This window comes from Heterodontus francisci, unplaced genomic scaffold (assembly GCF_036365525.1).
Source record: "Heterodontus francisci isolate sHetFra1 unplaced genomic scaffold, sHetFra1.hap1 HAP1_SCAFFOLD_62_2, whole genome shotgun sequence".
Classification (NCBI taxonomy): domain Eukaryota; kingdom Metazoa; phylum Chordata; class Chondrichthyes; order Heterodontiformes; family Heterodontidae; genus Heterodontus; species Heterodontus francisci.
In genome coordinates this window covers 4,397,180-4,411,007 of record NW_027141112.1, presented here as the reverse complement: position 1 = coordinate 4,411,007, position 13,828 = coordinate 4,397,180, and the positions used below count along the sequence as shown (strand labels likewise).

At 44.7% G+C, this 13,828-nt stretch overlaps 1 pseudogene; it reads right to left on the bottom strand.

Moving 5' to 3' along the window:
- Positions 1 to 729: 729 nt before the first annotated feature.
- Positions 730 to 9,588, bottom strand: LOC137362122 (probable G-protein coupled receptor 139; annotated as a pseudogene).
- Positions 9,589 to 13,828: the final 4,240 nt, after the last annotated feature.

Sequence of the window (13,828 nt, the reverse complement as noted above, 5' to 3'; positions counted from 1 at the left end):
ATTATAAAGTTTGTATACGATAATAAAACGTTACAAAGGACTATAGAGTACAATAAACAATTATCAATGGTCTTAACATTAGAAGGTGTTAGAAGGTTTTATAAACACTTATAAATGCTGATAAAACATTACAATGTTTATAAATACGATAACGGATCATGAAGAGTTATGAAGATTATTCAGCATTATATAGGTTATATTGGATCATGTGGCTATACAGAGGATTACAAAGCATTTAAAGGATTATAAAGAATTCCTGCTGAAGCGTCGCAGTATGTTCTCAATTCTTGTTCCTTCTGTTGTTGTGTTTGTCACACTGGACTGCATGGAGATGACAGATGGGCGGTGCCAGTATTGACGCAATTGCCTCGCGATAACTCTCTGCTCCAATGCTTACCCTGGCAGCAGGAACCAGCGAAGATCAGGCCCCACTCCCTGACCATTGTGGCGGCACGCTGTCAAGTATGTCCCGTACCCACTCCCCTTCACAATGCCGAGTAGGCTGCGACCGCACACACCCATCACCATAGGGTAATGACTCTGTCCCATTCCACCGTTCCTGATCACCATGGAGAACAGACCCCGCCCATGCTCTGTCACCACAGCGAAAGGCCACGACACCGAGCTTTGCCACCATGGAGTCTGTCACCATAGCAGCCCGCCGCTGCTGCAAATATTTTTTTTTAATGTGGAATATGTTGGAAATAGTCTATGATTCAGTTCTTGTCATCATTTTATTAATTTAATAATTGGAGAAAAAGGATACTTCAGCACAGTTATCAACTGTTCTCTGAACTGAGTCTGGGTCACGGCATAAATGCAAGTGTTTGTGCAGCAACTCAGGAGTTGCAGCATGAAGCCTATTTCCTGCAGAAAAACTGGTATATATTCAGATCCATTTCCCAGATACCACATTCGATTCCATATTGAATACACCATTAATACTGCCCATAACAGTACGAAATTGGCTGAGATAACTAACAGTAAAATGATTGATTTCCTTCGGCTCTCCATCTCAGAGTCTCTGGAACTCTCGCCATTGCTATTAGCTCGTAGTCTCCTGCGTGCTCTACTGCTCACTACAATGTGTCTGACGGTCAACACATTGAGCAGTAGAATCACAAGAAATGGGACAAACGGGGTTAGAATGTAATGGAGGAACTCGATTATTGTCCAGAACTGAGAGTACAGAACACTTGTAGTTGCAAAACAAAACCAGGGTTCGTTCCGCAGCCAATACTGCCCTGATAACATAAAGTACCGGGAAATGTTCTTTAAACAGCTCAGCACCGTCACTGTCCCCAGAACAATAGCCGACGTTTTCCTTGTGCAATATTTAGTTTTCAGCTTCTGGCAACAAATGGCCACAAATCGATCAAAGGTGAAAGTGACGGTGAACCAGACAGAACAGTCCATAGCTGCAAATAGCAGGGCGGCGTGGATATTACACACGGGGATGGAATACTTCAGGAAAAGAAAATGTTTCAGGTAAACAATGGGAATATGCCTCAGAATAAGGTCGAAGATAACAACCAATAGATCTGCCGCTGCCATGGCCACGAGGTAGCAAGTGACACATTTGGAAAGGCCACACTTTCAATGAGACAGGATCGCAATCGTCACCAAGTTAACTGTGAGCAAAGGAAATAAACAAAGAAATCATACATCAGACTGGGCGCAAAGTTACAAGATTGATTGAGTACTTATTGAGATGTTCAAACGAGCCTCTGCATCCAGTGACTTATTGAATGTAATGGACCTGAAAAAAATCGTGAAGGTCTGTGATACGGTGGAAGGCGGGAACGATTAAATGAGAAAAGAATAACACTGAAAATGTTGAACTCAATGTTGATCATAATCTTCCGCTCTCATCCTTCCCTTTCTGGTTTAAATACTGTTCCTCTGAAGCATTCCCAGTTCGAAAGAAGGGTCAAGGACCTCAAACATCCTCAAGGAGGAGCGGGGCCCATAGGATTGCGCCAGGAGGTGGGGGTCGGAGGGCCCGTCGCCTTTCCATCACACGTAATTTTGTCGGGGCAGCATAGGCTGACAAATGCATTCCCACCGAGAGGCCATTTGAGGCCCATAAGTAGCATATTATTGGCAACTAATGCCTTCTCAGTGCCGCTGCTGGGATTTTACCGTCGGTGTTGGGTGTCTCCGCTACATGGGAATGTCTCCGTTAAAATGAGGCGACATATTTGTCGGCATGGGATGGGGGGGTATTGGGGGGTTGTCTTCTACATGGCCAATCTGTGGCCCACGGAAGACCCCGCCAGGAAATCATCTATCCCTGTAAATCCTTCTTCTTCTGCACGAAAGCACCACCCTCGACCCCACCCCCATCTTCACCAACATATTATCTGGGCTCCAATGCTTGGCCTGGGCACAAGCCCTCTTGCAGTACAGGCAGTGGTCACCGCTTCTGGTGGCACTGCAATACTTCTGAGCTGCAGCCCATGTCATTGGCCAGCAACTCTTGGAGATGGGATCGACCTATTCAAAGGTTCGCTGTGGGGAACTCAAGCTGGCCAAGGCAGGACACCTCCTGCCTTTTCAGCACAGCACCAGGAGCACCGCCATGGGCACAAAACCCAGCACATGATCTCTGGCTGGATTTTGTGATCCTGTAGAAGGTGGGATTGCTGGCGTGGTGAGGGGCAGAGAATCCATGAGGAGCCGTTTGTCATGGAATCCGATGTTGTAATGCACACGCCCAATATTGTCGGAGGTGAGGAATTGCCGTGGTGGCACTTCCACACTGATGCTATGACTTGATAATTTATATGCACTACGTACTGTAATAAATACATTTGCATGTCATTCACCGTGATCCAATCAGTAGTTATCAATTTTGTCCCTGACGTGAGTGCCTCACGTGTCTTCAGTTTCACGTCTTTGGAAAGCTGCTGCCACTGAGGTGAGAGTCCTCAGTGCCTCAAGAGGGAAGGTAACTTCACCGATGATTACGATGGGAGGTGTTTTTGCAGCGAGCATTGCCGTTAAGCTCAATCTGCAGAGAGATAGGGACAGCGAGAGAGAAGGACAGACAGAGAGGGACAGAGAGAGAGAAGGACAGAGAGAGAGAGAGACAGATTTCCTCCTTCACACATACTGTCTACTTATAAAAGCTCCCCCTTCACATCTTGTCTACTTGCAGAAATTCCCCCTGCACATATTATCCAGTTGTAGAGATCCCCCTTCACACAATATCCCGTTGTAATGATTCTCCTCTTCTCACTCAATCCATTAACAGAAATCCCTCTTCTCTGGTATACAACGGCATGAAGCACTCCCTAGAAGTTTGTGCCAGCTATCTTGGAAGCTGCCATGACTCATACATAGTTCGACAGTCCCAGATGCCACAGCTTTTGATTCATCCGACTCACCTTCAGGGGTGAACACTCTGGGACTGAACACTCTCAGCGTGAACACTCCTTGAAGACATGACTTTGTATGCGAGGAAGGAAAACGAACAATGATACGTAAGAACTTGCCACAGTTGCCACAGTTGCACCCCAGTGACAATCGAGCAGGCCGTTGGTGTGCTGAAGGTAAGGTTCCGATGCTTCGGTAGATCCAGTGGACCCCTTAAGTGTAGCCCAGACAGGATTACCCAGAGTGTTGTGTTCTGCTGCTTTCTACATAGCATAGCAATACAGAAGGAGGTGATCTTGCAAATAAAGACATGCAAGAGCATGAGATCATCCTCTGACGAACAGGACACAGAGGGCACACAAGGTTAAGAAGGCATGGACGATCAGAGCAGAGTGATGGGGACCAGATATGGGAAACATCACATAGCTGTGGCATGTGTTAATATGTTAATTGTGTATCAATTGTTTAAATACACGCAGGTGGAGGGTGCTAATCGGGACTTTACTTAAACACTTAGAAGCAGATACTTACTGAGATTTTTGGAGGGTTTGAGGAGCTAATGTTTTGTAATCCTTTTCGTCTGTGCAAGAAAGGTGGAACTGAGTAAAGACAGGCTCCAGCGAAGTGGCCTCTTTCTGTGTCTTAAACTTGCTATGATTCTATAATTCTATCCTTCCACAGCAGGCTTTCATGGTAGCAGAGCGTGGTTTCCAAAAGCTAAAGGTTGCAAACTTGGATTTTATCTTTCATTCATATTTAAAGAGAAAACTAAAATCTCACTCGCTATTGTGGAAAATATGGCAGAAACCAAGAGGGTATCATTATAGTTCGATTTTCGCTGAATCTGATTCATGTGGCCAGTGGTCGAATGAAGTGGATATGTGTACATGGTTGCGTTTCTACAAAAGAGGAAACAAGGTATGACCTTAGCGTTGTTACGTGCCAACTAAAGTGAAATCAAAAAGTGTTTTGTAAACTGTATGTTTGTCCGTTGCATCATGATGAAGCATTGGATCGGCTGTTTGAATTCTTGGATGAAATCTACAAGGGCGATGCATGTGGATAAGGCATAGTAAGACTTTGATAGATTTCTGTAAACAGGTGGTTATTCAATAGAGGAATATATCATGAACCTCAAAAGACTGTATAGAAGACTAAGGGAATTCAATTTGGAGATCCCTGGTTCATTTAAATTGCCATATTGTACTAAGGTTTCGCATATGGACAGGCTGCTGGTCCCAACTATGGGTCGGTTCTTCAAAAAATGTCTCCCTGTTGCATCAAATGTCGGCTGCCTTAAACAAATTCCTGGAGAAACACTCATTTTCTGCAACTCGAGTAGAAATGACAGGGAATTCTGAGGTGACACAAAGAAAGCAGGACTCGAAGCTAACGAGATTTTAAAATGTTTAAGACCCTGGAAGCAGCATCAGTACAATGGAGAAGTTAAAGACAGGAGGAATGAAGATGAAAACAGCTTAGTAGGTTTGGCTATTACTGTGGAAGTTAGAATTGGAGAAGCAAACATATGCAAATGAATCCCAGGAATGCCCAATGAACAGTTCATTGGTGCTTCAGATGTGACTCAAAGTATCATTATGCAATGACCTGCCCAAAGTAGAGTTGCAGAGTCCACGAAATAACGCAGGATGCAAAGAATTGTGTGGCAGAAGAGGAAGAAACTGACGAATCTGAAAGAACTGTTATCGTCACAAGGAGTTTTAGTCCTGTGATAAATGTGTTCGTTGTGCATTCAATCAACTGTGCTCTATTAAATAATGCTTGCACGTAGGCAGTATGTGGAACAGTTTGTTTACAATGTTACCTGGTTTCACTCAATAGTGAGAATCGACACAGGTTAAGGAATATAAAAGTGCTCCCAGCTGCTGACAACACATTGAAGTCACTGAATTGAGTAGTTATTCCTTGTAAAGTAGCTGCAGTCAGCCTCTTTATCAGTACTGATGCAGTCCCTGGTGAACTACCTTTACTGTTGACTAAAACTTCAATGCAAAGGCACAAAGGAAACTTGATGTGGAACATGAAAAGACAATTGTTTTTGGAAAGTCAGTGAAATTTCAGTTTACTCAGTCAGAGCATTATTGTATCCCCGGAAGAAAACATGGTGTTTCTATTTCGAGTGTTAGAGATGTATTTGTGGCATCAGTTGTCAACAATCAGAGAGATAAAAACCAAAATTTCTTGAAGTTCACAGAGAACTTGCTCAACTTTCTTGTCAGAGATTAAAAACCCTGTTAAATGATGCAGGTGTGTTTAGCGAGGAGTAAATGAAGACATTAAAATAGATTAGTGAAAAGTGTGAAATCTGTGAAAAGTTTTGGAGGACACCCTCACGTCCTCTTGTAAACTTCCCAGTGGCATGTGACTTTAAATAAATAGTTATCATGGGTTTAAAGGTATGGGACAAAGACAATAACATTTGCATTCTACATTTTATGGACCTAGCGACTAGGTTTCACATTTCTATAACAATAAATAGCGACGTAAAAGGGGTGATTACGGATAAAGTTAAGTAGAAATGGATAGGGACCGGACTTGGAGCACAGACTCCGTTTGTGATTGTTAATTGAAGGGAATTTGTCAAAGACGCGTTCAGAGACATGTCTGATAACATTAACATTATGGTTATGAATACTTAGGCTGAAAGTCCTTTCAGCACTGGACTGTTTGAAAGGAATCACGCAATGACTGATGAACTACTGCATTAGATCTTGTTGACCAGCCATACTGCAAGTAGACAACTGCCCTGGCATGACTTCGTTTCAGATACTTAGAAAGTCCCTATCTATTGTGTGATAGTCCTCCTGCTCTAGAAGGTAGGACAATTCGGTCCTGTTTTGATCACATTTGAATGCTTTACATGCAGGGAGACGGGAGTTAATCAAGGTTTAGGTCTCTGAGAAAAGTCGGAGAGCTCTGAGGCATCGCATAATGCCATCCAAGGTGGAATAGAATTAAGGAGATTTGGTGAAAGATAAAAGAGAGGAGAATAAGGAATGGGATGGTCCTGATAAGGATAATTGGGTGGGATGACAAAACATTCTGGGAGACGGTGGAATAGTGTTAATGTCACTGAACTTATTAACCCAGAAACCTGGGCGAATCCTCTGGCTGAAAGGGTTCAAATCCCACCACGGCAGCTTGTGGAAATTCAATTAATTAATACATGCAATTAATTAATTCTAAAATAAACTCTGGAATTGAACGCTGCTCTCAGTAATGGAGACACGAAACTGTTATTGATTGTTGTAAAAACCCATCTGGTTCGCTCTTGTACTTTCGGGAAGGAAGTTTGCCATTCTCAACTGTTCTGGCCTACGTGTGACTCCAGACACAGCAATGTGATTGACTTTTATCTACCCTCTTAAAATACCTATCAAGCCATTCAGTTGTCAAGTGCAATCGGGGATGGGCAACAAACGTTGACATTGGCAACGCTGCCCACAGCAAATGATGGAATTAAAGAAAGTCGTTATCAAACATAGAAATCAAAGTAATAGGATTCATTCGTAGGTTTAATTACAAGATCTCACAATATGAGCAGTACACAGTGGGAACTGATGCACCTTGTAACTCACATGCTCATGTGTTTTGTGATGAAGGTCCTGAGGAAATGAATACAGTAGAAAAAGGTTTGTTTTTATTATTATTCATTTAAGGGATGTGGGCATATTGAGAAGATGGTGGTGAGCTGCCTTCTTCTACCGCTGCAGTCCATGTGAGGCAGGTATACCCACAGTGCTGTTCGGAAGGGAGTTCCAGGCTTTTGACCCAGCGACAGTGAAGGAACGGCGATATAGTGCCAAATCAGGATGGTGTGTGACTTGGATGGGAATTTGCAGGTTGTGATGTTCCCATGCATCTGTTGCGCTTGTCCTTCTACGTGGTAGAGGTCGCAGGTTTGGAAGGTGCTGTCAAAGGAGCCTTGGTGCGTTGCTGAAGTGCATATTGTAGATGGTGCACACTGCCTCCACTGTGCATCTGTGGTGAAGGGAGTGAATGTTTGTGGATGGTGTGCCAATCAAGCGGGCTGCTTTGTCCTGGATGGTGGCGAGCTTATTGAGTGTTGTTTGAGTTGCACCCATCCAGGCAAATGGAGAATATTCCATCACACTCATGACTTGTGCCTTGTAGGTGGTGGACAGGCTTTGGGGAGTCCGGATGTGAGTTATTCGCCTCACGATTCCTAGCCTCTGACATGCTCTTGTAGCCACGGTATTTTCATGGCTACTCCAGTTCAGTTTCTGATCAATGGTATCCACAAGGATGTTGATAGTGGGGGATTCAGCAATGGTAATGCCATTGAATGTCAAGGGGAGATGGTTAGATTTTCTCTTCTTGGAGATGGTCATTACCTGGCACTTGTGTGGTGCGAATGCTACTTGACACTTATCAGCCCAAGCCTGGATATTGTCCAGGTCTTGTTGCTTTTCTACGTGGACTGCTTCAGTATTTGAGGAGTCGCGAATGGTGCTGAACATTGAGCAATCATCAACAAACATCCCCACTTCTGACCTGATGATTGAGGGAAGGTAGTTGTTGAAACAGTTGAAGACGGTTGGGCCTAAGACACTGCCTTGAGGAACTCCTACAGTGATGTCCTGGAGCTCAGCTGATTGACCTGCAACAACCACAGCCATCTTCCTTTGCGCTGGATATGCCTCTCACCCGCAGAGAGTTTGCCCCCTGATTCCCATTGACTCCAGTTTTGCTCGGGCTCCTTGATGCCACACTAGGTCAAATGCTGCCTTGATGTCAAGAGCAGTCACTCTCACCTCACCTCTTGAGTTCAGCTCTTTTGTCCATGTTTGAACCAAGGCTGTAATGAGGTTAGGTGCTGAATCGCCCTGTCGGAACCCAAACTAGGTATCACTGAGCAGGTTATTGCTAAGCAAGTGCTGTTTGATGGCACTGTTGATGACACCTTCCATCATTGCTGATGATTGAGAGTAGACTGATAGGGCGGTAATTGGCCGGTTTGGACTTGTCCAGGTTTTTGTGTACAGGACAGACCTGGGAAATTTTCTATTTTGACGGGTAGATGCCACTGTTGTAGCTATACAGCTTGGCTAGGGGCGTGGCAAGCTCTGGAGCACATGTCTTCAGGACTATTGTCGGAATATTGTCAAGACCCATAGCCTTTGCAGTATCCAGTGCCTTCAGTCGTCTCTTGATATCACATGGAGTGAATCGAATTGGCTGAAGACTGGCATTTGTGATGCTGGGGATTTCAGGAGGGGGCCGAGATGGATCATCAACTCGGCACTTCTGGCTGAAGATTGTTGCAAATGCTTCTGCCTTATCGTTCACACTGATGTGCTGGGCTCCCCCATCATTGAGGATGGGGATATTTGTGGAGCCACCTCCTCCAGTTAGTTGTTTAATTGTGCCCCACCATTCACAGCTGGATGTGGCAGGACTGCAGAGCTTAGATCCGATCCGTTGGTTACAGGATCGCTTAGCTCTGTCTATTGCATGCTGCTTATGCAGTTTCGCATGCAGGTAATCCTGGGTTGTAGCTTCACCAGGTTGGCACTTCATTTGAGGTATGCCTGGTGCTGCTTCTGGCACGTCCTCCTGCACTCTTCATTGAACCAGGGTTGACCTCCTGGCCTGATGCTAAGGGTAGAGTGGGGGATATGCCGGGCCATGAGGTTACAGATTGTGGTTGAGTACGATTCCGCTACTGCTGATTGCCCACAGCGCCTCATGGATGCCCAGTTTTGCACTGCTAGATCTATCCCATTTAGCACTAGTGCCACGCAACACGATGAACACCATCCTCAATGTGAAGGCGGGACTTCGTCTCCACAAGGACTGTGCGGTGGTCACTGCTACATATACAGTCATGGAAAGATGGATCTGCGGCAGTCCGATTGGTGAGGACGAGGTGAAGTATGTTTTCCGCTCTTGTTGTTTCCCCCACCACCTGACACAGACCCATTCCAGCAGCTATGTCCTTTAGTACTCGGCCAGTCGTGGTTCTGCCGATCCACTCTTGGTGATGGACATTGAAGTCCCCTAATCAGAGTCCATTTTGTGCCCTTGCCACCCTCAGTGCTTCATCCAAGTGGTGATCAACATGGAGGAATACTGACTCATCAGCTGAGGGAGAGCGGTTGGTGGTAATCAGTAACAGGTTACCTTGACCATGTTTGGTCTGATGCCATGAGACGTCATGGGGTCCATTGTCGATGTTGAGGACTCCCAGGGCAACTCCCTCCCCACTGTCCGCCACCTCTGTTGGATCTGTCCTGCCGTGGGACAGGATATACCCAGGGATCGTGATTGCGGTGCCTGGGGCATTGTCTGTAAGGTATGAATCGATGAGTACGACTTTGTCAGGCGGTGGCTTTACTAGTCTGTGGGACTGCTCTCCCAACTTTGGCACAAGCCCCCAGATGTTAGTAAGGAGGACATTGCAGCATCGACAGGGCTGGGTTTGCCCTTGTCATTTCCGCTGCCTAGGTCGATGCCGTGTGGTCCGTCTGGTTTCATTTCATTTTATTGACTTCGTAGCGGTGCGCTACAACTGAGTGGCTTGCTAAGCCATTTCAGAGGGCATGTAAGTGTTAACCAAAGTGCTGTGGGTCTGGAGTCGCATGTCGGCCAGCAGATGTCCTTCCCGAAATGGCATTCGTGCACCAGATGGGTTTTTACAACAATCGACAATGGTTTCATGGCCATCATAAGACTAGATTTTAATTCAAGATTTATTAATTAAATCCAAATTCAACCTTCTGTTGTGGTGGGATTTGAACCCATGCCCCCAGAGAAGTACCCTGGTTCTCTGTGTTACGAGTCCAGTGATAATACCACTACGCCACCGCCTCCCCAAGGGGCCCAAGTCCTTCTGATCGAGGCTTCGTCTGAGGACGGTGTGAGGCTGCTCGTGGCTCCCGGCTCATTGGGATCGAGTCTTCTCAGAGTCGGGTTGCTTGTGAATGCAGCCCAAAGTGGGTGGTAAACTCCAAATAAGGCTAAATACTGGAACGAGACTGATAGTCAACAAATACTGTAATGGAAAGTTGAAAAGAACTTTGAAGAGATAAAGGGTTGGATAATGTGCGTGGTCATGATGCTTAGGAAAACTATTGCATCAAAGGCCAGTTGTCCCGAGAAGGTCCGCGGGTGACATATATTCCAGAGCTTTCTAAACATTGGAGGCATGCAATAATTGTGTGACGTGCAGGAATATCTACAGGAAAGATTAACTATTGGTTGCATGATCAAAATGATGGCCATGAACAACAATTCATGGTCTGGCAGAATGGGGTGAAAGAGTGCATGGTTAGGATGTGCAGTGCAAATTCTAATAGTGGGTCTGGAAGCGGTTCTTGTGTAAAGAAGTGATCATGCACTGGAACATAGGGACATAGGAGTAGGAATAGGCCATTCAGTACATCGAACCTGCCTCGTCATTCCATATAATCATGGCTGATCATCCACTTCAATTCCTTTTTCCCACACTATCATCATATCCCCTTCTGTCATTTCTATTTTGAAATCTGTCAGTCTCTGCTTTAAACTTTCTAAATGACTGAGTTGCCACCGCCCTCTGGGGTGGAGAATTCCAAAGATATGCAATCTTCTGAGTAAAGAAATGTATCCTCATTTCCGTCCTAAGTGGCCCCCCTCTTATTTTGAAATTGTGTACTCTGGCTCTAGACTCCCCAACCAGGGTAACCAATTTAGCTGCATCCACCCTATCGACCCATTTAAGTATTTTGCAGCTTAGATCAGTTGTCATTCTTTGAAACTCGAGAGAATACAAGCCTCGTTTCCCCTATACTTCTTCATAGGACAGTACCGCCATCCAGGGAAGAAGTATGGTGAACCTTCGTTGCACTCCTGCAATGGCAATAGTATCCTTCCTAAGGTCAGGGGACCAAAACTGCACCCAGTACTCTAAATGGTGTCTAACTAATGTTCAGTACCATTGAAGCAAGACTTCGCTACTCCTGTACTCAAATACTCTTGCTATAAAGGCCTTCGCCATTATCCCATTAGCCTTCCTAATTGCTTGCTGCACCTGCATGGTAGCTTTCAGTTACTTTTCAACAGGGACACTCAGGACCCTTTATACATCGACACTCTTACCATTTAAAAGAAACCTTGCACATCTATTGCTCCTACCAAAGTGGACAGCATCACAGTTTTTTCACATTGTATTCTGTCTGCCACATTCTTGCCCACTCACTAAGTCTGTCTAAATCCCCTTGAAGCTGCTTTGCATCTTCCTCACAACATACATTCTCATCTAGTTTTGTGTCATCCACGTACTTGGAAATACTACATTTGGTCCTCACATTCAAATCATTGATACGTATGATGAACACCTAGGGCCCAAGCACTGATCCCTGTGGTACCACACGAGGTACAGCCTGCCAACACGAGGGTGACCTGTTTCTTCCTATAATCCGCTTTCCGCCTGTCAACCAATCCTTAATCCATGCCAGTATATTACCTCCGATCCCATGTGTTTTAATTTTGCTCACCGAACTCCTGTGGGGGACCTTATCCAAAGCTTTCTGACAATTCAAGTATATCACGTCCACCAAATCCCCTTTATCAATTCTGTTAGTAACATCCTCAAAAAAGTCCAACAGGTTCGTCAAACATAATTTCCCATTCATTGGTCTCATATGCCCAGTCAGATCATTATGATCCAAGTGTCCATTTACCACATCCATTAGAATATATTTTAGCTTTTTGCCAAGGACTGATCTAAGGCTAGCAGGTCTGTAATCACTGTTTTCTCTCTACCTCACTCCAATTATGTGCGAAGGGAAACTTTTAGTCGTGTTCCCGAAAGATATCAACGTGCGAATAGAGGCCGCAGGTTGAATATATTTCACAACGAAATGAAGGCTAGAGTGCAATCTCCAAATAAAACTAGCGATAGAAGTCCTCATGAACGTGATGTTTTAATGGTTGCCAATAAACTTGAGGATAAACGAATAAGAGAAGCATTAGAGAGTTGTAAAGTGTTTGGGGTTTATTCTGAGGTACCATATGGGGGAGAACAAGCATTGTTACAGAGATGGACCTGTACTGAAAACGTCTTTCCCGATGGAATTTACAAGGTTAAATTGAGGCTAGTTGAAAGGGATTTTGAAGAACAATTGGGTGATACAATGTGAGAGTGGACTCTCCCAAAGCTGGAAAATCAATCTTGCAAATCTTTTTTGTTTCCTTTGACCACATATTTAAGGGAGCGTAGATCCATTGTCATGAAAGCCACATTTCTGCAGTGTGATGCTTTTCAAAGATGAGTGTTTCTGAAACCACCCAAAGGGACGCAGATGCATTACGAAAACTATGGAAACCGAACAAGTGCGTTTGAACATTGATGATGCTTCCAGGGTGTGGCATTTCTCAGTAAGATCTGATTTGTTGAAAATTGGTTGTGTTCAACGAAAAGCGGTGGGTCAGGAAACCCTCCCAGACAACTATTCAAATGAAGTTGGAGAAATATGCCAAGGCCAGAACATTTCGGCCCGGTTCTACGTGTTAGTGCTCTTACCAGTACAGGGAGAATCAGTGAAAGCCAGTTTCACTGGCTTTCACAGAGTAACAAAGATAATTGACAATGTGAATTATATAATTGACACTGAAGAACCGAGGAAAAAAGCAAAGTCGCGAAAACATTAATACTTTAAAACGGCGTCACAGACGGTAAGGGGACAAACAAACAGATCTGTTAGGCAGTCAGGAAAGAGTAAGGTGAACGGGACATTGAAAACGAGTTAGAAGGAGGCATAGAGGATCCCCTAATAGAACTTTCTACCGTCCAGTTAGCTAACACTGAAATGTTCTAGAAATGAGACAGCATGAGTCAATGAAAAATAAACAGGCTCCTGTTTAAATGCAGAACTGAGAAGGGACCTCAGAAGCCTGCTCACAGCGTTTCAATTGATCTGCAGGAACAAACCAGGGTGCAGAACCCTAACCCTACATGATGTGGATGCAGGAAAGACCCTTCCTACAGAAAACAAATCCCTACAATTTAAGTGCCAGGAATGTGACCCAGGTTCGGTGGAACAATCAGTAAATGCTGTCGCATAAGCCGATTGAGCCCAGTCAGAGCTCCCCAGTTGGAGTTCCCCAGTTGTGCTGGTGCCCAATACTGATGACTCAACAAGGCTCAGAATCAATTGCAGAATGATTAATGCAGTGACCCGAGCTGATTCCGACCCAATTCCCCATCTGGAAGACTATATACAGAGTGGGAATCGCCACAGACGTAACCAAATAGACTTGTTAAAAGGGTTCTGGTAGGTTCCTTGACCACCTAAAATGGTTTATTCCATTGCTGGGCGACGTCCTTTGGATTAAGCAAATCCACAACCACCTTCCAAAGGCTAATGGACCAAACAGTGGATGGCTTTCCCAACTGTGTAGTGTACTTGGATGATCTGTTGGTGTA